General features: G+C 53.4%; 1 protein-coding gene across 1 annotated transcript in view; it reads left to right on the top strand.

Moving 5' to 3' along the window:
• Positions 1-19,573: 19,573 nt before the first annotated feature.
• Positions 19,574-21,195, top strand: part of ADCYAP1R1 (ADCYAP receptor type I) — a 100,703-nt gene continuing 99,081 nt past the window's right edge. The window contains exon 1 of the mRNA XM_045052559.1: positions 19,574-19,817. The gene's annotated coding sequence lies outside the window, so the exon portion shown is untranslated. The remainder of the gene's footprint in view (positions 19,818-21,195) is intronic.

A 21,195-nucleotide genomic window follows, 5' to 3' on the forward strand; every position in this document is an offset into this window, starting at 1 on the left:
GTGTTGTTGTGTGCTCATCTGGTCTCTTGTTCTGACTGCCATATGGTGCCACACGGTGTCATCGCCCACATGTGACCTGTCCTGCTTCCCCTGCTCCCACCCTGCAGGTGACTATTCACATGCATGTCCCCCCATACACTTGCACAAGTGAGCCTGTCTCCGGGACACACACCCAGGAGCAAAAGTGTGGGGTCATCACTTATGCCTTTGCTTATGTGACGAAGCAGAGCCAGATTGCGCTCCAGAATGCTTGCAAAATCTGCACCCCCACCAGCAGCTCCGCCAACACTTGGCGTTACCCAGCTTTTTAATGTTTGCAAGTCAAATGGGCGTAAAGTGACATCGCATTGTTGTTTTAATTTGCATTTCTCTGATAACTAATGCGTGTGAGCATCTCTTCTAGTGCCTGTTAGCCTTTTGGGATTGTTCTTCTGGAAATTGTTTGGGTCCCTTTCTTTATTTTCCCCTGGGGTGGAGTGTTCTCTATTCTAGGCGTTTCCCATATGCTCTCTGTTGAGTGCCTTCCTGAGCCCATAGCCTGCTGCACCCCACTCAAGTGAGGGCCCCTGATGTAACACGTCCTCGTGGTCAGTCCTTCCCCCACCCTCTTCCTTGGCGGGAGGGAGGAGAATGAGAACCCGGTGCTGTCTTGGGAAATGTTTGTTGACTGATGGGAGATTTGAGTACCGAGAATAGGCAGAAATGGATCTGCAGGTCAGGATGAAATCTCTCCCATTCCTGGTTGGCCCACAGCAGATCTATCATGCGAAATGCAGCAGCCCTATTCCCTGGCCCCCAGCAAGAAGCATTCCCTAGCTTCATCAATATCCCCTGCCATTCCTCCTCTGATGCATGCCTGCTTCCCTCAAGTCATGAGGGTTCCAGTGAAAGGAGACTCAGCCAGGTGACATCCAAGGTCACGCTGTTGGCCATGATACACAACTACCCAGTGCCTTTGTGGTCAGACGAATGTCAAGATGGAATCCCAATCCAAGAGCCCTGTCATGCCTTCCTTCCTTTAGTCTCAGATCGTAAAAGTGGTTCATCCTCGTTGCAGGACATTGAGAGATGTAGACGGGATTAAAAAAGAAAATAAAAATCAGCCATAATCTCATTACTCAAAGATAGTCACTATTGATGTTGTGGTATGTTTCCCGAAAGACTTTTTTCCCCCTCTGCACTTCTGAACCATCTTGAGATCATACCATATTTATCAATTTGTATTTTGTATGCTTAAAATGAACATATACTATATAAAAATGGCCAGTGAGCACATAAAAAGATGCCGAATGTCACTACTCATTGGGAAACTGTAAATCAAAACCACACTGAGATACTATTTCCCACCCAATAGGACGGCTAAACTGAAAACAATAGCCAACAACAAGTGTTAGCGAGGACATGGAGAGATTGGAATTCTTATACATTGCTGGTGGGAGTGAAAAATGGTACAGTTGCTTTGGTGGGAAGTCTGATAGCTCCTCAAAGAGTCCAATGTTGAGGAGCGCCTGGGTGGTTCAGTCAGTTAAGTGTCAGACTTGACCTCGGCTGAGGTTGTGATCTCTTGGTTTGTGAGACTGAGCCCTGTGTCGGGCTCTGCATTGACAGTGGGTGCCGGCTTGGGATTCTCTCTCTCTCTCTCTGCCCCTCACACTCTCCCTCTCTCTCAAAATAAATAAGCTTAAAAAGAAGTCCAATGTCCAGTTGCCATACGACCCAGCGAATTCACTCCAAGGTATGTAGGCAAGAAAATGGAAAGCCTACATTTATACAAAAACTTGTATGCAAATACTCAGAACCCCGTTATGCCTAATCGCCAAAAGATGGAATCCCAAATGGCCATCGCTTGGTTGAATGAGTAAACGAAATGGCGTATTCTATGATAAAAAGGAATGAAGAACCGACACATGCTACATGGATGAACCCTAAAACATTGTGCTAAGTGAAAGAAGCCAGTCACAAAAGGCCCCATGTTGTGGGGTTCATTTATGCGAGATGCCCAGAATAGACTAATCTGTAGAGACGGAGAGGAGGTTAGAGGTTTCCGGGGGCTGGGGGAGGGGAATGTGGATACTGACTGCTTGCTGGTGGCCAAGGGGTTTTTTCACGGGTGATGACATGTGTAGAATTCGCTAGTGGTGACAGTCTCACCCTCTGTGACTGAAGCCACTGAACTGGACACTTGAAAAGGGTGAAATTTATGACATGTGAATGAATACCTCTTAATAAGGTTACTTACAAACGAGCCGATGGATAGTTGCTACAGAGTATTTGTCACACGTTTCGGCCACACAATTTGTAAAGCCTATCTGATTATTCTTTGTTTAACCAATAATTATTTGGCAAACCTTCTGTTGGTGCAAGTGGCTCCCAAGCCAGTTCTCTGAATTTCCATCCCTTTTCTAGAGGCTTCATGCATGGCTGGAAATCTAGTCCTTGTTCCCTCCAGTTGAAACCGGAACCTCAAATTCCTGCCACTTTTCTCGTCTCTGCCACCAGGGGGATCCCTGGACTGGGACTATGGTGATGGTTCCTGGGTCTGGTTCCTTGACTGGCACACCCTTCCCTTCTCAGGGCTCAGGATCCGCATCTGCAGCAGGAAGGAGAGGGTCATTAGGTGATTTTTGAGGGCTCAGAAGGGACATTGAATGAGGGGAGCTGAGAAGAACAATGCTTAACTTGGCCACCAGGTGGCAGAAAAACTGCAGCCGAGAACCCTGGCTGGGCTGACGGGGCTGCCTGTCTGAGGACCTCACTCTGGAACAGGGCGCAGGACAGCCAGGACCTGGTCTGGGGCACAGTGAGCCTATGGGGCTGGTGGAAGAAGGTGCTTCTGGTCTGGCCAGCATAGGGAGGGCTCCAGTTTTGAGGAGGACGAAGCTGATCAGAAGAGGGAGTGCTAGACAGACAGGAGAGCCGGTGCTCATTGGAGTCTCTCTGCAGGGTTCAGACCAGAAGGAGGTTACCCCGGGGCCCTGGTTTTGTGCAGGGTGGGAAGGCAGGGATTGCCATCAAACACTGCCCTCACCCACACTGGTCTTCATTCCAGTGAGCTGCTCCTGAGGCCCTGAAAGGAATTTCCTAAAGGGAAGGGGGAACTTTGACTTTTCTCCTGTTGTGGTCAGCCTGTGTTTGCTTACACTGTGAGGCAGAGGCAAGGACAAAAATGAGGGACCCGTTCCTTGTCACCAGAAAGCCCTCATGAATGTTGGGGGTGATCTCCAGGGGTGAACTCTAACCTGGATGTAAGAACAGGCATGTGAGACTCAGACTCTCGAGGATGTATGAGCTCAGAGGACAGAGTGTGGATGAGGGCAGGGGCAGTCAGGGAAGGCTTCCTGGGGGAGGGGACTCGGGTTGGTTGTATAGACCTTAGACTAAGTACCACTATCTGCTGAGCAGGAAGCAAGAATGTGGCTGATTTCAGCTTGGGGAGCAATGCTTGAAGGAAGGGTCTGACAGGACAGGAGGGTGGGCATCAGATTCGGGGTATGTTTTCCCCAGGAATGTTCCTGCGCGTTTCTGTTGGGGCTCTTGGCTGCCCATTCATTCACTTGGTAGGTGTTTCTGAAGTACTCACTTAGGCAGCAGGCACCTTGCTAGAGCCTAGAAAACAGGGGCAAATAACTCCAGAATGTTCCTCCTCAGGAGGTTTCAGGGCTGGTTAGAGAGGATACGACTCAGGACTCCCTACCACAAACAGCAGGACCCCTCAGGCTGAGTGAAACAGAAACACAATGTAGTCAGGGACATTGGGGAGCCACCTGTGCCCCGGACAGCAGCCAGTGGCGGTGCCCAGCCCACACCGGGGGATCACTGTGACGAGTTCCCCACTGCACCTCTTTCGGTAGCAGACACAGATGCTCACACCAGTGCTACTGGGGACAGAATGCCAGACACACTATGCGGCTGTCCTGAAAAGCCAAACGCCTCCAGTACCACGCTTGCTGAAAACTCCATTCAACCCAGCACTGGTTTCCTCTGATTGCTCTCCTCTAAACCTGAGGCCGCAGCCTTGGTCCTGACCCTGCCCACTACCTGCATGGTGGGGAGGCTGGGAGAGCCAGTTCTGACTTCTGCCTTTGGGGAGGGCCCGCAGATCGTGGCCGGCTCCTCAGACATAGGAAGGGCGTTCAGAATATGCTGGCTGGCCACGGACACGACAGATGTCCAGTGCTGGGAGGCAATCATGCCACTCAAACAATTGCATGATAATGGTGGCAGGCATACCGGGAGAGAGAGAGGACCAGAAGAACAAATACCTGGAGGACCAAATCTAGTCTGGGGGTGTTAAAAAAAAGGGGGGGGGCTTCCTGGGCAAGTGACACCTAAGCTGAGATTAAAACCATGGGTAGGAGTTGGCCAGATGAAGAAGTGGACAACAATCCAAGGTAAATGAAACAGCCTGTGCAAAGGCCCTGAGGTAGGAAGGAGTGTCGCATTTAGGGGGTGAAGCAGAAAGTATACTGCGGCAGGATTATAGTGATGAAAGGGCTTGAGATAAGGAGGAGGTGGGCAGCACCCAGATCACTCAGAGTCAGGAAAGCCATGTTAAGGAGGCTTTATCCCAAGAGCTGTTGGAAGTATGTGATATAGGGCAAGACTTTTTAAAAACGATCCCTCTGGCTTGTCTGTGAAGACTGAATTGCAGGCAGATACTTCAGCTGGAAGCAGGGAGAGTGAAAATGGAGGCTGGGATGGGGCGACGGTAGGAAAGATTAGGGCAGATTCAAAAGCTGTTTCACTGAATGATGGATGAACGTGTGTCATGAGGAGAAGGGAGGTTTCTGGGAAGACTCTGGAATGGGCAGCGGTGGAGAGGAGCACATTTCAGCGGGAAGAGTAGGGGCTCAGTGTGGGCTAGGTTTGGGGTGCCCATGAGACATGCGCTTGGGTGCCAAGGAGCAGGCTGGGGCTGAGAAGGGAGCCGGGCTGGCCGTGGGGTTCGAGACCTGTTGGAGGAGCAGTGACGCCATGGAGGGGTGGGGGCCGGGGGTGGGCCAGGCAGGGGCTCGGAACAGATGGAGCCCCGAGGGGTGGAGGAGTGGTGGAGAGGTGGGAGGAAAGCAAAGTGGCTGAGCGGGGGGTCCTGGGGCCAGACAGAGAGGGGTGCGAGGAAGAGAGGGTGGCAGGCGGTATGAGAAGAAGCAGGTCTGGATCTGCAGTGCGGCTCCCAGAGCAGATGTGGCAGGAGAGGGACTCTCCACTGCCGGAAAGCAAGTGAGACCTGAGAAAGTAGGGGCAGGCTGTGGAGACGTATCCTTTCCTGAGGCTGGTCTGGGAGTGGGAGCATAGTGTGGGGTTCAAGTCATGCGTTTTGTTTTGTTGAAAGGAGGTCCTGGATGGCTCGGGAGTCAGGGAGGAGGGGGGTGGGGAATGTCAGCAGGTCACGGAGCCTCGTCACTGAGAAGGAATGAGAAGGTTCTGGGTCCAGAACCCGGGCAGGGGCGGCTTGGCCAGGGAAAGGGGTGTCTGCTGGCTGTGACATTCACCGGGTCTGCTGGGGGATGGGAGAGGAAGGGGGTGGGGGTCTTGAGGAGAACAAAGAAGGTTGGAAATAGCAGTGGCAGGAGTGGGGACAGCCGGTTGGTAAGAAATACATGAACTTGTCAAGCGGTGTTGATGGCCCAGCTCCAGTCCGAGATTGGGAGTTTGGAGTGACACCACTTTCCCTGGGGGGCACTACCAGGCAGAGAGAAGGCAAAGTTGAGCTTATTCAGGTGGGGCTTTGCTCAGACGTCACCGTATTTGCAGACAAGGGCCTGTGCTGGTGACCAGGGGGCCAGCGGGAGAGGTGGCAGTGTGCAGGGGGTGTTGAGGAAGAGATCCGGCAGGCCAGGTGGGCGCACTGGAGGGGATGAGTGTGGCTGCTGGTGTGGTTTCTCCCCGTGGAATGGGTCCCCCGGGAATGGAAGGGCCACGCTGCTGGGAGTCTGGAGAAGGACCCTGGAGGGAACGACAGGAAGGGCTCTGTAGCTCGGGCATTGGGGTCCCCCAGCATAAAGCCTGTGAGTACAGAGGGGGCCCAGGTAGGGGTAGGGTGACGCTGAGTGGGGAGCAGGGGACCAGTTGGACAGAGATCCAAGACGAGGTTGCAGGTGCAGAGGCCCCCAGGCAGGTGGCAGGGGGACACCGAAAGATCCAGGCACTTGCTCCCACCCTCTGGAAGCCTGGTGTGTCCAGCTGGGTGGTCCTGTGGTGGATCTCACCCTCCCAACTCTGGGACAGCAGGGTGCCCAGGTCCTGGAACCATTAGGAACAAAACTGCCTGCAGAGGTAGAGTCAGACTCTGGAAACCAAGAAATCACAAACTGCAGGTCATGTTTGGACTTTTTTTTTTTTTTTTTTTTGAGAGTCTGCTCTGTCTCTGCCTTCTGTGTGAATCTCTTGTGTGGCTACTTCTCTTCCTGAGCTCTCCCGCTCTGTGTCTCTGTGCCTTCTCCCCTCTTCCCACCTCCTCTCTCTCTCTATCTCTCTGGCTCTCCCTCTCCCTATCTCTCTCTCTCTGTCCTTATCGGTCTGTTTCTCTCTGTTTCCATCTCTCTCTGCCTTTCCTTCTCTCTTCGGGGCTCCAGCTGTGGGAAGTGATGGGATGGTGCATCGGGTAGCTGGCCTGTCTCTATGACACTGGACATCTGGGTCCCGGGGCCGAAGTGGTGGAACTTTCACTTGTGTCCGGATGGCCAGCTGCCTGCATCTGTCAGAATTCTTCTCTAGTCCCCTCTGCCCAGCCCCCACAGCCGCTTTTCTCTTTCCTCCCTGTCCTCCCTCCCTTCTAGAGTCAGTGTGCTGTGTGTGTGTGCACATGTGGCAGACTGGGGGGGGGTGACAGGTGTGATGATGCACCCCAAGATCACGAACCTTCCCTGCGGGCGTCCCCTGGAGCAGGTCAGGCTGGTGGGACTGACGGGCAGCCGTTTCCCTGCCTTATAAGGATTGCATAAGCAGTGCAGGCCTGTGTACATTCCCATGGTGACGGGGCTGGGAAAGGCTGGCAGCGGTGGCATCGCTGTGGCTGGGCGTGGTGCTGACACGGAGCAGCTCTGGGCTCCCACCCGGCAGATCTCCTCCAGGCAGGGCCCCTCGGGCCTCCCGTGGCCTGTGGAGTCAGGTGGAAGCAAACAGCCCCTGGGCAGCCTCTGGGAAGGCCGAAGGCCTGCTCAGCCTCTCAACTCAGAGGCCAAGACTCTGGGGGGTGGGGGTGGGGGGGTGGACGGCCACGGGAGCACAGGTCTGGCTCACCATCTGGCTTAGAACAGGCAGACCTGACTCGGAGTCCTGGCCTCGTCCCCCAGGCCAAGCCCTGACTGTCCACAGCCCAGATCCTTTCTGCAGCCCCTTCCTCAGTCCAAACTGGGCCCACCTGGAGTCCTAACCAAAGCCTTCCACCTGGGCCCTGCAGAAGTCTTGATCTTGATCCTGACCCCAGCCTTAGTATTCTGATCTTCCGCACACTCTCCCACCAGGGCTGTGCCCTGGGGATCGAGCGGAACGGAGGGGTGGGTCTGGAGACCTAAGCTCTGCTTTCAGGGGCCTGAGTGTGTGCTGAGAACAGGCCTGTGGGACTCAGGCCAGCAGGGCTGTGGGGGTTCAAATGTCAGAGGTCGGTTGGGGGTCAGAGCAATCAGAGAAGTCCTCCTGGGAGAAGCGGTGGGATGTTGGACCCCCACAGGATGAGAAGGACTTGAGGAGGGGGAAGATCCTGGGAGGAGGAGCCGCTGACATGAAGGTGGGGAGACCCAGGGCACGCGACTTGCTTGATCAAAATAAGATCTTTCAAAAGGACAATAGTGCTGCGTATGTAGAGGTCTCTCTGGGTTTAGTTCCGCGTTGCTGGAGCACGGGAAGTGTCCCGGAGGAAGGGGTGAGGGATGGTTAGCAGGGTCCGGTGCAATCCCTTTAAAGGGAGCCTCGCCGAGGCCCTGGCACAGCCTCGGTGGGAAGAACTTCCTGTAGGGCATACACGAGCTGCACATGCCTGGGCTCCCACCCAAGTGCAGACCCCTGGCCCGGCTGCCTCCCCGACAGCCCCACGTGGGTGTGCAGGCATCCCCCACCCGGCAGGGTGGCAGATGGCTCCCACTGCTGCTCTCCAGTTCTGTGAATGTCAACCGCGTCTGCCTCTGCCCATTCTCACCTGGATCCCAGGAGTAATGCCCGAATCTCCACCGGAAGCTTCTGAAGCCTCAGAACCACTTGCCTTGCCACGGCCCCTCGCTGTTACTCTGTTGGTCCTTACAGGACAGGGCTCCCACGGTAGGGATGAAGCGCATCCTGGCACCCCCCCTGCTTCCCAAAGTGATAAGGAAGTTCCTTTCCACAGCCTGGCCTGGGCCAGCACTGCTCCCCAGCTGTGCTCCCCCCTCGCTCTGGCCACGCCCGCCTTCTCACGGTCCCCAGAACCCCTGGGACTGTGCTTCTCTCCGCACAACTGTCACTTGGGACACTTGCCCCTGCGTCTCCCATGGCTGCTGCCCTCCACTTGGTCCCTATTCAGCGTCAATGTCACTTCCTCAGAGAGGCCTGTCCTGACCATCTAGTGACATCATTCACTGTCATATTGCATGTCCTTGTTTTATTTTCTTCATGCCACTTAGCAGTAATTGCAATTGGTTCTCATTATTTGCAGTAGTTATGTCCTGTAGAGTCACCGGGAACACCGAATTAGCAAATACAGAACACTGCTCCCAGGAGATATGCAGGGTGGGGCTCCTGCAAGCCTCTGTTCATAACATTTTTGTCAACTGATCACTATGTAGCCTTGCTTTCTGTGTGTTTCTGTTTGTAGGCACCTTATTTAACATACATCATTGACTCATTAACATTGAACTCATGGCCAGCAGCACTAGAACCCAGGACTGGAAGGAGCTTGTTTAGCACACATATTTTCTCTGTAAGGCATGCCACTGCCCTCTTGCACCGAGGGACACTAGACAGCACTTTTGCATGACGCTTGAGGGTCATTTCAAATAGCAAGGTCACCAACCAAAAGTGCAAACATGTGAAAAACATGCCACTAGACAGAACATGAAAAAGACACTTGTTTATCTTGTGTGAGCTGAAAAGAGAAGGCAGAGTGTCACCCTGTTGGACCTCACCTGGGAACAGGTGCACCGGGCCGCTCAAGTTCTTCACTGTTCTGTGTACATCCGAGAATGACTGACAACAGGTGGGTATTGACTTTGGGCTACAAATAAGGTTACCTGGCAGGCAAACTCACACATACTGAATCTGCAAGTAATCGAGATCGATTGTATGTTATTTGCATTTTGTCTCATTCACTGCTGCATTCTGGGCACCAGAGTCAAGGTCGAGATTCATAGCAGACATCCAATAAAGATGACTGGCCTGCCTCATACACACCCACCCACACACTTACACACTCATTTACACTCACACACACACAAGAACATACACACAGAGTCCTTAGGAGGTCATAAAATAGAAAAGATGGGACATCTCCTTTTCAGGTGCTCCTCCCTCGGGCACCACAGGCAAGGAACACAAGGAAGATTCTGGAAGAATGGGGTAGGTGAGAGTCCGTGCCCTACAACTTTCCCTATCGCTGTCTTCCTGTCCTTAATGCCACGCCTGTCATCCATTGCAGGAGAGGTGGCGTGTGTGCACGTGTGCTGTGTAAACCCCCTCCTGTAGGAATCCACGGAGGTGGGGGCGGGGCGCACACAGTTCGCGTGCGGCCTGGCTGAGGTCCCCCGGGTCCCCGTCCTGGAAGAACAGTGGGCGTGCGCGTGCGTGCGTGCACGCGCACGCGAGCACCGGGCCCCCTGATGCGTAGGCGTGCGTGCGGGCATGTGCTCCAGCCCTGCTCCGGCGAGGCCTGCTGGCTTTTCAGCAGCTGCAGAGTTTGCCTCGCTGACAGGGCCCGTAATCACGGGAAATTACCCAGCCCAGAGCTAAAATTAAGGCTGCTGCCGCCGCCGCAAGACCTGTTCACAAAGCCAAGCGCCCGGAAGCGCCTCTGGAGGAGGCTCTGCAAGGAGCTGGGACTTCGGGGGAGGGTGGCGGGGCGGAGGCTGGGCAGAGAGGCCGCAGAGAGAGGAAGGCAGCCTTGCGTATTTGTTATTCGTCATGCACCTACGAAGTGTCGGGCACAGTGCCGTTCATTCTGTGCTTCGGTTTGCTGCATCCCCACAGCAGCCCGCCAGGTAGGTACCGTCCCGGTCGAACTGGCGCTAGATCCGCCTGGCCTCCCAAAGGTGGGGTAAGGAGCTTCGGGCCTTGAAGGTCCTAACTAGCAGAGCTGTTGGGACTCCAGGGCCGGGACTCCGAGGCAGGGAGAGGGGCGCGCTGTGGGCCAAGTAGGAACAGGGCCCGTAGGAGGTTTGATCATCTGGTTTTTAGCATTTGTATTTGGTGCAAGGAACACCCGGAAGAAGCCCTCCGACCCGCCTCACCCCCCAACCCGGTCCCTTGCAGGCGGCTCTGCTGGGCGCAGGAGCCCTCCTTGACAGGAGGGGCTGCCTCTTGGGTCTGTTGGCCAGGCCTCTTGGTGGCCCTGCGGGGACCTAATGAGGACAGTCACATGGCTGTGGACACGCTCACCACTAGCACCCACAGCCCTGAACCAGGCTGGTCTGGTCACGAGCCCAACTGCTTCACACCAGCCCCTTAATCTTTTTTTGTGTTTGTGATCAGCATTTAATATATATATATATATATATATATATATATATATATATATATATATATTTTAAAATTTATGTTGAGAGAGAGCGAGCGTTTGAGTGGGGGAGGGGCAGAGAGAGGGAGGGAGAGAGAGAATCCCAAGCAGGATCCGCACTGTCAGCTCAGAGCCAGATGTGGGGCTCAAACTCATGAACCATGAGATCGTTACCGGAGCTGAAATCAAGAGTCAGACCCTTAACTGACTGAGCCACTCGGGCAGCCCCCACCGTTTAATATTTTTAATGAAATGCAAGAGAATAAAAAATACAGTACATCACACCCAGTGGGGGTAAGTACGTTTCGTGAAACTTATTTTCCATATATAGGCATGTTTATGCTGAATCACAATGAAAAATGCATTTCTCACTGGGGGTGACGTAAAAACAAGTTCGAGAAACAGTCCTGTAGGTTTTGTGTCCTATTCAGGTTTCTGCATCAGCTGCAGCCAGCCCCGGATCTCCCCTCTGGCTGAGCCCAGAGTCCCCCTGCTCCCCCTACCGCTGAGCCAGCCTGGCTGGGGGTGGGGCTTGCAGGGAGAGAAGCTACCTTATTTTCTGATTGGTCAGAGATAAAACAGACCGCTGGGTAATACAGGCTCACAATGTGCCAGGCTCTCTGCAAAGCACTTTCCGTGCAGTATCTTTTAAGCCTTGTGAAGTAAGTAGCATATCGTCTCCATTCCACAGATGAGAAAACTGAGGCTCAGATAGCTTCATCTGCTGCTCAAAGTCATGCAGTTCATGCTAAGCGGGTTCAAATCCATGTCTGAATGACCCTCTCCACTCAGGATTGCAGCACTTCCTCTGGGACGCGGGTAGGCAGTGATCAGAATGCACCCTGAGCCTTGCACTCCACCTCCGTGGTGGTCACCTCCTCCCCCCTCCTGTATCCCAAGTGGTGGCTCCAGCCGAGTTCCTCTGAGGCTGCTTCCCCTAGGGCCTAAGGGATTCTGTGCGTTTAACTGGAAGCAGGTTATTACTCCTGTGACAGGGTGGCTCCTGGGAGGCTTGCTGGGGGCTTGGGGAGGAGACAGACTGAGGAGAGGCTGGACGTGACTTCTACTGAGCCTGTGGAGCAATCCTGGGTCTTGTACCACAGCCCAGCCCAAGCTTTCTTTTCTCCTTTCTCCTTTGCTTACTCAGTCCACAGCAGGCAGATGCCACATGCCTCATGCCCTGGAGGGTGAATTCTCCTGTGGGAGCCACACTCCTTCGCAGAGCTGCTTGGAGCCCCACTGAGGCTGTCCCTTGGGCCTCTGGCTTCCCTTCTTCTGCCCTGACCCAAGCTCTGGCCCCAGGCCTCTGCTGCCAGAGCTAACAGGTCCCTCTGGGGTTCCAGAATGAGCATGAGTCTGGAGTTAGTCAGACTTAGCTAGGGCTGGATTCAGAGAATAGGGTGGCTATTCATACCTCCACACCCCCAAAACCCTGTGGTTCAAAATAAGCCCTATTATTTGCCAACCCCTCCAGTAGCTCTCCATGTCTTCAAAGTCAAATGCCAACACCCTTATGACGGCCCACACAGGGCTACGAAGCCTTCCTTCCATGTTCTGCCTCTTTGGAGTCCTCTCCTTTTATTCTTTCCTTCATTCACTTGGCTCTTACTATGCTGGCCTCCTTGCTGTTCCTGCCCCAGGGCCTTTGCACTTCTCATCCCCTCTGCCTGGAGCAGTTTCTCCTCAGATACCCGCAGGGCCACTCCTTTCCCTCAGCCCAAATGGCACTCTGCAATTCCAGCCAACGTGCCCAGCATGTCTTCTGCCACTTCCTCCTCACTTTACTGTCTTCTCTATGGCACCTACTACCAAAATACAGTCTGATTTATCTCTCTTGTGTATCACTATTCTCTCTCCATTAGAATGTAAGCTCCACGAGGGTGGGGTGTTTTGTTTAGTTTGTTCAACAGTGCCTAACACAGAGTAGGCCTTAGAAAAATGTTTGTAGAAATGAACTGAAAGAGAATTAAAATAGGCGTAAAGAGGTCCAGAATTCTGATTTCTCCCATGACTTCCCTCGAGCTTCCATCTCTGATTCTTTGAAGCCAAAGTCATTAAAGAACTCATTCTGTGATGTTCCCACTTTGCTCTAGGCCTCTCCTGAGGCAGGATCCAGATCTGATTTGGGGCCTGGCTCCAGCACGGCCTCCTGGGTGCCAGGCCTTGTGCTAGGCACGGTACATACAGATGTGAACAGAGACGCCCCCCTGCCCTGCTGGAGCTTGCAGCCTGTTGAGGGGAGGGGCGGGAGAGGGTGACAAGGGAATAGGCACCGATGACAGGAGTGTGAGAGGGAAGCACCAGAGGCTGCGGGCACCCGCAGGAAAGGAGAGTGGTGCGGAGGGATAGAAGAGCCGGCAGAGAACTGCTCCCAGAGTGAGGGCTGGTGGGGAGGGGGGGTGCGGGGGGATCACTTAACTCCTTCCAGCCTGCTTTCTCAAGGTGGGTGGGTCAACTTGGAGATCAAATGACATGATGAACTAGGGGGGACTCCAGGACTGAAAAGTGACCTGCAGATACAGGTTTTTATTTTTTGCTCTTCACATAGAGGCAGAAAGGCAGGGCAGAGATTAGTAGGCCCATTTGACAGATTTTGCCATATTTATCTTTTCCTGTGCGTCACGTCCTGCTTTTCAGTCACACGGGGAGCTCCTGCAGGCTGGGACCCTGTCTGCTTCATCTTCCCTCCTTCCTGCCCCCATCGTGGCAAAGCCCAGACTTGTCCTTTGCATGTTAGGACATTGGGACTCAGGGAGAGTGACTTGCTCACGGTTACACAGAGAATCAGAGTCTGGGCAGGGACTGGGGCCCAGTCCAAGGCCCTCCCACTGGCAGACATGTGTTCTTTGGACGTGCTGCCTCTAGTCTGGGTTTCCCTGGAGGATGCCATGACCCCTGACCCTGATGGGCCTTTATTGATTCCTCCAGCGCTCCTGGGGCCACCACACTCAGGGTTGAGGGCCTGTTAGGGCTGGCTAGAGGTGCGGGAGTCAGGGCAAAGCCAATTCTCACTGAGGCCTTTGCATGCCTCCACCGGGGCTCTGCACTGCCCTCTCTCCTCCCCTCCTCACTCTTTTGGGGCAGACTCTCCCAAGGCTCAAGAATACTGATCTTCAAGGCTGGAAGAGCTGTCATGACGTTCAAGATTGCACCTCTTCTTGCCATACTGTAGAGAAGGACGCTGAGGTCCAGAGAAGGCGAGAGGCCTGCCCGGGTCCCAGTCTGAGAATACCTGCTCTCTCAGGGCCTTAGGTGTGTTACATCCGGGCAGCATCCTGGACTTCTGGTTACTTCTGGGCAGCATGCTTCAAGTGATGGGGGACTCACTACCACTGTGTGCTTTCCATTGGTCTTTCTCCATCTCTGTTTTTCTGACCTCTGGACCCAGGCTTTAGAAGTCAAGTTTCCTGCCTCTGACCCTCCCTGTCTTCGTGGCCAGTGCTCCTAAGGCCCCACACATGCTTCTTGTGTAACCGTGTTTATAGAAGGGACTTCCTCTGGCCACCACTTGTCTGCTCCACACAGCAAACCAGGTGTCTGAGACCAGGTTTGCTCATCCTTGTCACTCCTTTATTCAAAAATCTCTGTTGAATGTATGTTCTAATACGTACCAAGTACTGTTCCAGGCACTGAGGATATACTAATGAAAACAAACAAAAACATCAGTCAAAAAAGCACAAATACCTGAACAGTCCCTGATTTAGATACTTCCTCCCCGTTACAGAGCCTTGTGCAGCTGTGAGACCAGTGGACAGAGGGGCAGACTAGTAGGGCAATAAAGAGACAGATGGACAGAAAATGGAAGTGTGATGAGGCACACGGAAACAGGACAGAACCGCCGGCCCCCGTGGTTAGCTCTGGTTCCTCTGCCAGGAAATTGCAAGGCTGCCCTTTGGCCTTCTTCTGGACTTGGAGGCTGGAGAGCCCTTGGGAACATCTGGAACATCTGGAACATCTGTTAGCTGTCCTCTCCCACTGAGGGAGCCTGGGCCAGGGGAGGGGTTGGGGAGCACAAGTAGGTCCAGCGAGAGGCCCCGAAGGCCTCTTTCTGCTTCCAGATCCCAAACAGCACTTCAGAGCCGGGGCAGCCTGGCGCTTCCCCAGCCTCATCACGAGACCCTTCTCATCCCGCCTGCCGCCTCCGGCCTCTCAGACTGGGCCAAGTTCTTCCCAGCACATGGCCTGTGCAGGGCCCGGGGGGGATGCCCGCTCTCCTGCGGGAGCCCCAGGCTGAGGGGAAGGGCTGCCAGCTGGGCCCAGGGGAGCTCAGTCTCTCTGGGCAGTCGGGGAAAGGGTTGTGGGAGATTAGAGCCCAGAAGGTGAGGGCGGATGCAGCTGGGAGGAGGCCTCCTAGGAGAGCACTCAGGGAGTCCTGACGGCTGAGGGCTGAGGTGGTGAAAACACACCGCTGCAGGCCGAGGTGAGAGGCCTGAGAGGAAACCAGCCCTAGTCACACCTGGATCTTCGACTTCCAGCTTCCAGAGCGGTGGGGAAATCATTTCTGCTACTTAAGCTACCTGGCCTGTGGTACTTCTCACGACAGCCCCAGCAACCCAATGCGGGTGGGAAGCTATTTGAATATGGCGCTACCTTTGTCTTAAGCAAGGGTACTTTCCGTTCCCATGGAGGTCCTGTTGTCCAGAGGCTCTGCCACGCAAGAGGCACATACACCTTCAGGTCATACTCCTGGATTATTTTCCCATGGATCGGGGTCAAAGCTGGGGCAGCTGGAGAAGCTGGTGTTGTTCGTAGGGATCAGACAGGAAACCAGTTCACAGCGGTGAGTTGTAATTGCCTTAAGAATGTAGGAGAAAACCAGGTGCTGTTCTTGACCCCCTAACCCCCAGTTCTGCACAGACCTGGCCGTGGAGCCGCCCGGTGGGCAGCAAGCTTGCGTACTTTTCACGCACTTGGAGGTCAGGGACTCTCGGGACAGTCTTATGCCATATCTAATTCTCCCCTGGCCACTTTACTTCCTGAGGACTCAGTTTTATATCCTGTGGTGGGGATAACAAGCTGAGACAACCCCCCCCCCCCCAATTCATGCTCAGGGCTGTTGAGACTGAGGAGCTTGGGGGAGAATGACTGGTATTCTCTGGTAATCACCGGCCGATTTCTGTCTTCCCTTGAAATAATGCCAGCACACTTGGACTCTTCCCAGAGAGACTTTAGGAAAGAGGAAGGAAGAACTTGCTGTTAGTGAGAAAGGGGCAAGGCGGCCGGAAGAGACCCAGCTGGCCGCGGAGTCTTTCCTTCTGGAGACCTGCACAAACGGGACTGGGCTGGACGGCATGTCTCTGGGGTCCTGTTTGGAGCTGGAGCCATGATGCCCACCTCCAGGGAGCCAATGGGAAGGACCGGCCTTAATTTCCAGCCAAGACTTGGGCTGCTTTGTCAGGGTTGCAGTGGTGGACACGCCAAGGTAGGCAGTGGCCAGAAACAACGTGATATCCCTAGGCTGTGCTGGAATTTGCCACCAAATGAACACCTGGCAAAACTAGGGTGCAGTCATGCATTTCACATTTGATAAGTATAAGGAAAGTGACTCAGTGTGAAGCTGGGAAAGTAAAAAGGGGAGGGGACCATGATTTGACTGGAGTCTTTGCTGTGCCCTTAACAACCACCACCTGGGGACACGAGGGAGGGAAGCTGGCTCAGGGCAGAGTGATTTGTGTGTGTTTACTGGCTGGACTGGAAGGAGAGAGAAGAGATAGTGCGGTGGCTGCAGCAGCTCCAGGGAAGGGAAATGTGGACTTGAACTAGGCAAGGAGTGCCTGATGGCAGGAGAGGGAGTGGATGAAGTGGGGCTAATCCTCAGGAGGGGGCATGGTGGCTGACTGGCTGTGGGGACCCTAGCTGCCCCTCATCTACCACACCTGGCTGGGGGCTTCCTCTTCACAGGGCATTCTGGGAAAGGCTGCCCCTCCTGATCTTTGGTCCCGTGGGTTGGGGGTCGGGACCAGTCCCAGGAACCCAGCCTTCTTGCCCCGCCCCCCCAAGGAAGGGCTTGTCACCAGGAGAAGGATAACCCTCCCGTGTCCGAGACCTCATTTCACTTGCAGCTGGGCGCTAATCCAATTGCTGGCTCTAACCTAATTCTCCATTGATGCTTGAGTCCTTTGCCTGCCGATATTAAAACTCTTTTCATTTAATTGTGCAGAAGATAGATCCTCCTCAGCCGTCAGGTGGTAAATATAGAATAGCTGATGTGTAGCTCTTCATTTCTTCCCTGGCAGGCCTCCCGCAGCTCTGAGTAATTGGGGACCAAGACGTTCTGGAAGGAGGGGGCCAGGAAGGAGGGAAAAGGGAGACAGGCGGAGGAGCTGGGACCTTGCCGTGCTCAGGAGGTTATAGATCTAAGGGAGCTAGTCTAAGGTGTGTTCCTGACCTGGTCCATTTCTACAGGGCCAGTCACTTCTCTGAATCTGTCACATTGCCTGGTGACTGGTGTCCTGAGATCTTGTGTGAGGTGCAAGTGTTTCTGAACCAAGGGCAACCGAGGGGGAAGGGTGCTGTCCCACTGTAACGAGTATGGGAAGTCACGGGATCCCCCAGAGCTGGGGGCATGGAGGAGTGATCCTGATAAGCCCCCTTGACCTTGCTTATGGCAGAGGGCTACTCCAGTCTCTATACAGACTCACCAAGGAGCCCCACAGAGTCACGGCTTTTGATGCACCAAGACCCACTGAGATGATTGTCTGCAGCCCCCTATTTGCTGTCCACGCCTGGTCTCCCAGCCAGGCAATGAAGAGCTGGTGATAGAGTGCAGGCCTCTTGATTTCCAGTGTAGTGTGGGACCTGGTGGCCACTGTGTGTTCCCATGGTGGGAAAGGGTAGTGGCATCACAGTGAGATGTGGAGAGTGAGATGTTCTAATGGCTCATTAGAACAGTTAGGCTCAACGTCCTCTTCCGTCCACCCAGCAGAGGCCACTTAGAGTCAGCGCTGCCCATCTGCGTCGTGCCCTCACCCCCAACGCACACAGGAAAAGCAGGATGGATGTAGAAACCACATGGCCCAGACAGTGGGTCAAGGGCAGGGCTCCAGTCTGTTACTGACCTTGCACCTGGCCACAGGGAGGCAGGAAGCGTCCTAGGAAGAAGCACTAGTCACCAGACCCTGATGTCTCTGGCAGCTCAGCCCCAACTGTGGCTTCCCACAGCTTCCGAGGTTCCCTTGGGCTCCGGAAGACATGGTCCCCACTCCATTTCCTGGGGGGGGGGGGTGGCGGGCAGGGAGGGCTAATTCTTCCTCTTGGTTACCTGCTTGGCTCCTAGCACCTCAGAGCTGCTGTGCCTGACCATTGGTGGGTCTGAGCTCTGCAGATGGGCCCTGCTTCCCTGTAAGAGGCTTTGCTGGGCCTTATAGCTCCCTGAACCACTCCTCTCCATCACCCCTTGCCACTGGCTGGTGGGGACCTCGGTGGTCTCTCTTCTCCTCTCCTTTCCTTCCTGCCTTAGATCAAGGCACACCTCCAGCATTTCCCAAGGGCTCCTTTCTCCTGAACACCTGGGAGATTCTTGGAGCGCTATCCTCTCCTGGTCCGGCCACCCCAGGGGCCTCTGGTTGAGCCTGCTCTGTCTGAGCCCACCTCAGCCACCCCCCCAAGATCTGCTCGCCCTCACACCCACTGCCTCTACCCCTGCTGAGCTAGGCGATCCATGGACAAGGGGAAAGCAATGCCTGGGACTTAGGATAGCTCCCTGACCAGGAGGTCCTGAAGAAGATGACAGGGTGGCTAACAAGACCCCAGCCCTGAACCCTGTCATTGTCTTTCCCTTCAGAATTTGGAGCTGAACCCCTGACCTACTGACCTGCAGGTCACTCTCCTCCATGGCATTCTCAGAGCAAATACCGATAGGACTTGTGTCTTCTGGGCACATGGTAGTCCAGTCACGGGATCCCTGCGTATCAGGGCCAGAGGAGCCAGCACAGCTGCTGAACCCTCTGCTCAGAGGAGGAAATGGAGGCCCAGAGACAGCAGGTGGGTGGGTGTGTTTGCCCAGACTCATGTAGTGACTCCATCCTGAGACCCTGGCTTCCTGGCTCCGGACTGGCCTCTGACATTTCTGCTGGTAGAGTCAGAATTACAGGGTGTTTCCAAGCATGGGGGGCAGGATGACGGGGTGCCAGTTCCAGCTTCCTCCTCTTCAGCTGTGGGAACTCCAGCCAGTCACCTGACCTCTTTGGATATCAGTTTCCTTATCTGCACAATGCGGGTGACAAGGACATCTATCTCATGAGGTGGCATGAAAGTGCGTGGAGATCAGGCATCCAAAGCCCCAGCATCACATCTGGCACACGATAAGTGATTATCAGCTATTATGCAACATTTAGCCCTACTGCATCGCAAACATCCCTAAAACTAGTGTGAACCATAATGAGCATTAGCTATTCAAGCAATGAACAGGCATTCGATTTACTCCCTCAGAAAATTGAAGGGTTCTGTGTCAAGGGACTGTTTGGATCGGTTTTCCGAAAGAGAAGGTTTCACAGATGACATTTTGCCCTTCGTAGAAGTTTCCCGGCGCACGGCAAGGGCAACAGAGCCATTCCACTCTTCCTGAGGCTGCTCCCGGGAAGCAGAGGGAGCCAGCAAAGTCAGGATCCTGCCCGGTCTTTTCTGGAAGCACTCTGGGTGTGCAGGACTGCCCTGGGATATAGCCCACCTTCATCTGAGCAGTGTTTCTCATGCTGTGCCTTTGTGCAGTGATTATGCCCCACAGTTCAGGCCCTGGCAGGGTGGAAGAAACAATGCTGATGCTCACCAGGGCCAGAACTAGGGCAAGGAGAGTGAAGTGCTCGCCTGGGGTGCACGATCTAAGAGGTGCCCCAAACTCAGTAAATCAAGATTAGTGTTTTAATTTCTTACTTCCTATGCCCCCACTGTCAGGAAATTATTGGAGGATGCACACCACCGAAACAAGGGAGCAAGCCCAGGAAGAGAAAGAAAGAAGATTCCAGAAATGAGGCCTTGAACATAGGAAGTCCAGTGAAGGCACGTGTCCGCAAGAAAATGAGGAGTGCCCTCACAGGACAGTTGAGTATCAGGCCCTGCAAACAACACATCCAGGTTCTAAAAAGAAAATGGAGAGAAAATGGACCTGAGGTGTTTGACCGGAAACTACCATTGACAGGTGAGTGGCAGAGATATTGAACACTTAGAATTCACAATTAACAATAGATACTAGACATCAGGCAAATAAAAAAAGGCAGTTGTGAACTCCAGAAAAAAAAAAAGGGTCAGACAAAAAGAATGCAGTTATAATGCACACCTGGGCTCAGTGGTACTTTAATGCAATGAAAAATTGGAAAATGACATTATTGGGAGGATGGAAGGAAAGGAAGCAGGGGAGAGATAGGAGATTTACGTCTTTATTTACCATGGCAGGAAGTCAGGAGCTAATGCCCCAAACTGAAATATCAAAAAATACCATGTACGCCTGTATTTTTTTTTAAATGGAGCTAAATACTAGATGAACTACCCAAAAGGATTAAGGGTGATGGAAACCCAGAGGTGATGCTGAGCTTGGAGAAGGTGAAGCAGAGCTTGCTGACTTCTTTCTAACCTTCAAGTACAGTTTTACTTTAATTATGTGCTGGTATTATTTCTGAGTTCCTCAAGTAGAATAAAAAAAAAAAATCAATCCTTGTGTCTCTGCAACCCAGCCTGTCATATAGTAGGTGGTTCTCAAGTGTGTGCTTATGGAATACATAGAAGGAGAGATCCCAGTTGCTACAGCCAATGTCAGAGAGGTTACTGCCTGTGTTCTCCTCGAGGATTTTGATGGTTTGCTGTCTTACATTTAGGTCTTTCATCCATTTTGAATGTATTTTTGTGTATGGTGTAAGAAACTGGTCCAGTTTCGTTCTTTTGCATGTTGCTGTCCAGGAAGGGGTTTCAGGGGCTTCCCGGAAGGGGAAGAAGGGGTGAACTGGGACTGGAGTCCACAGAGGATTTGGATAAGCAGAGAGAAGGACCCTTATCACCTGGAGTGGACAGGTGGGGCACAGGGTCCTCAAAGACTCAGCTAATTAATTTATTGTATTATTTAATCATTCTAAGAGTTTCTGAATTTTATTTTATTTTTTAAAGCTTATTTTTATTTATTTTGAGAGAGAGAGCAAGCAGGGGAGAGGCAGACAGAGAGAGAGAGAGAGAGAGAGAGAGAGAGAGAGAGAGAGAGAGACAGAGAGAGAGAATCCCAAGCAAGCTCTGCAGTGTCAGCACAGAGCCCAATGCAGGGCTCGACCTCACAAACCATGAGATCATGACCTGAACAGAAAAGTCAGACCCTTAACGGATTGAGTCACCCAGGTGCCCTGACAGTTTCTGAATTTTAAAGACAAGCCCACGGAGAAAGCCCCAAAGGAATGGAGGAGGAAAGGAAGAGTGTCAGCACCCCTGGCAGATAGGGCATATATCTCTTAAACAGCTGCAGTCCCGTTTCAAGGAGCACATGGCAGTCCCTCCCTTCCCCTCTGCAACTCTCAGACCTACATTTGTCACTTCTT

Source organism: Felis catus, chromosome A2 (genome assembly GCF_018350175.1).
Source record: "Felis catus isolate Fca126 chromosome A2, F.catus_Fca126_mat1.0, whole genome shotgun sequence".
Lineage (NCBI taxonomy): Eukaryota > Metazoa > Chordata > Mammalia > Carnivora > Felidae > Felis > Felis catus.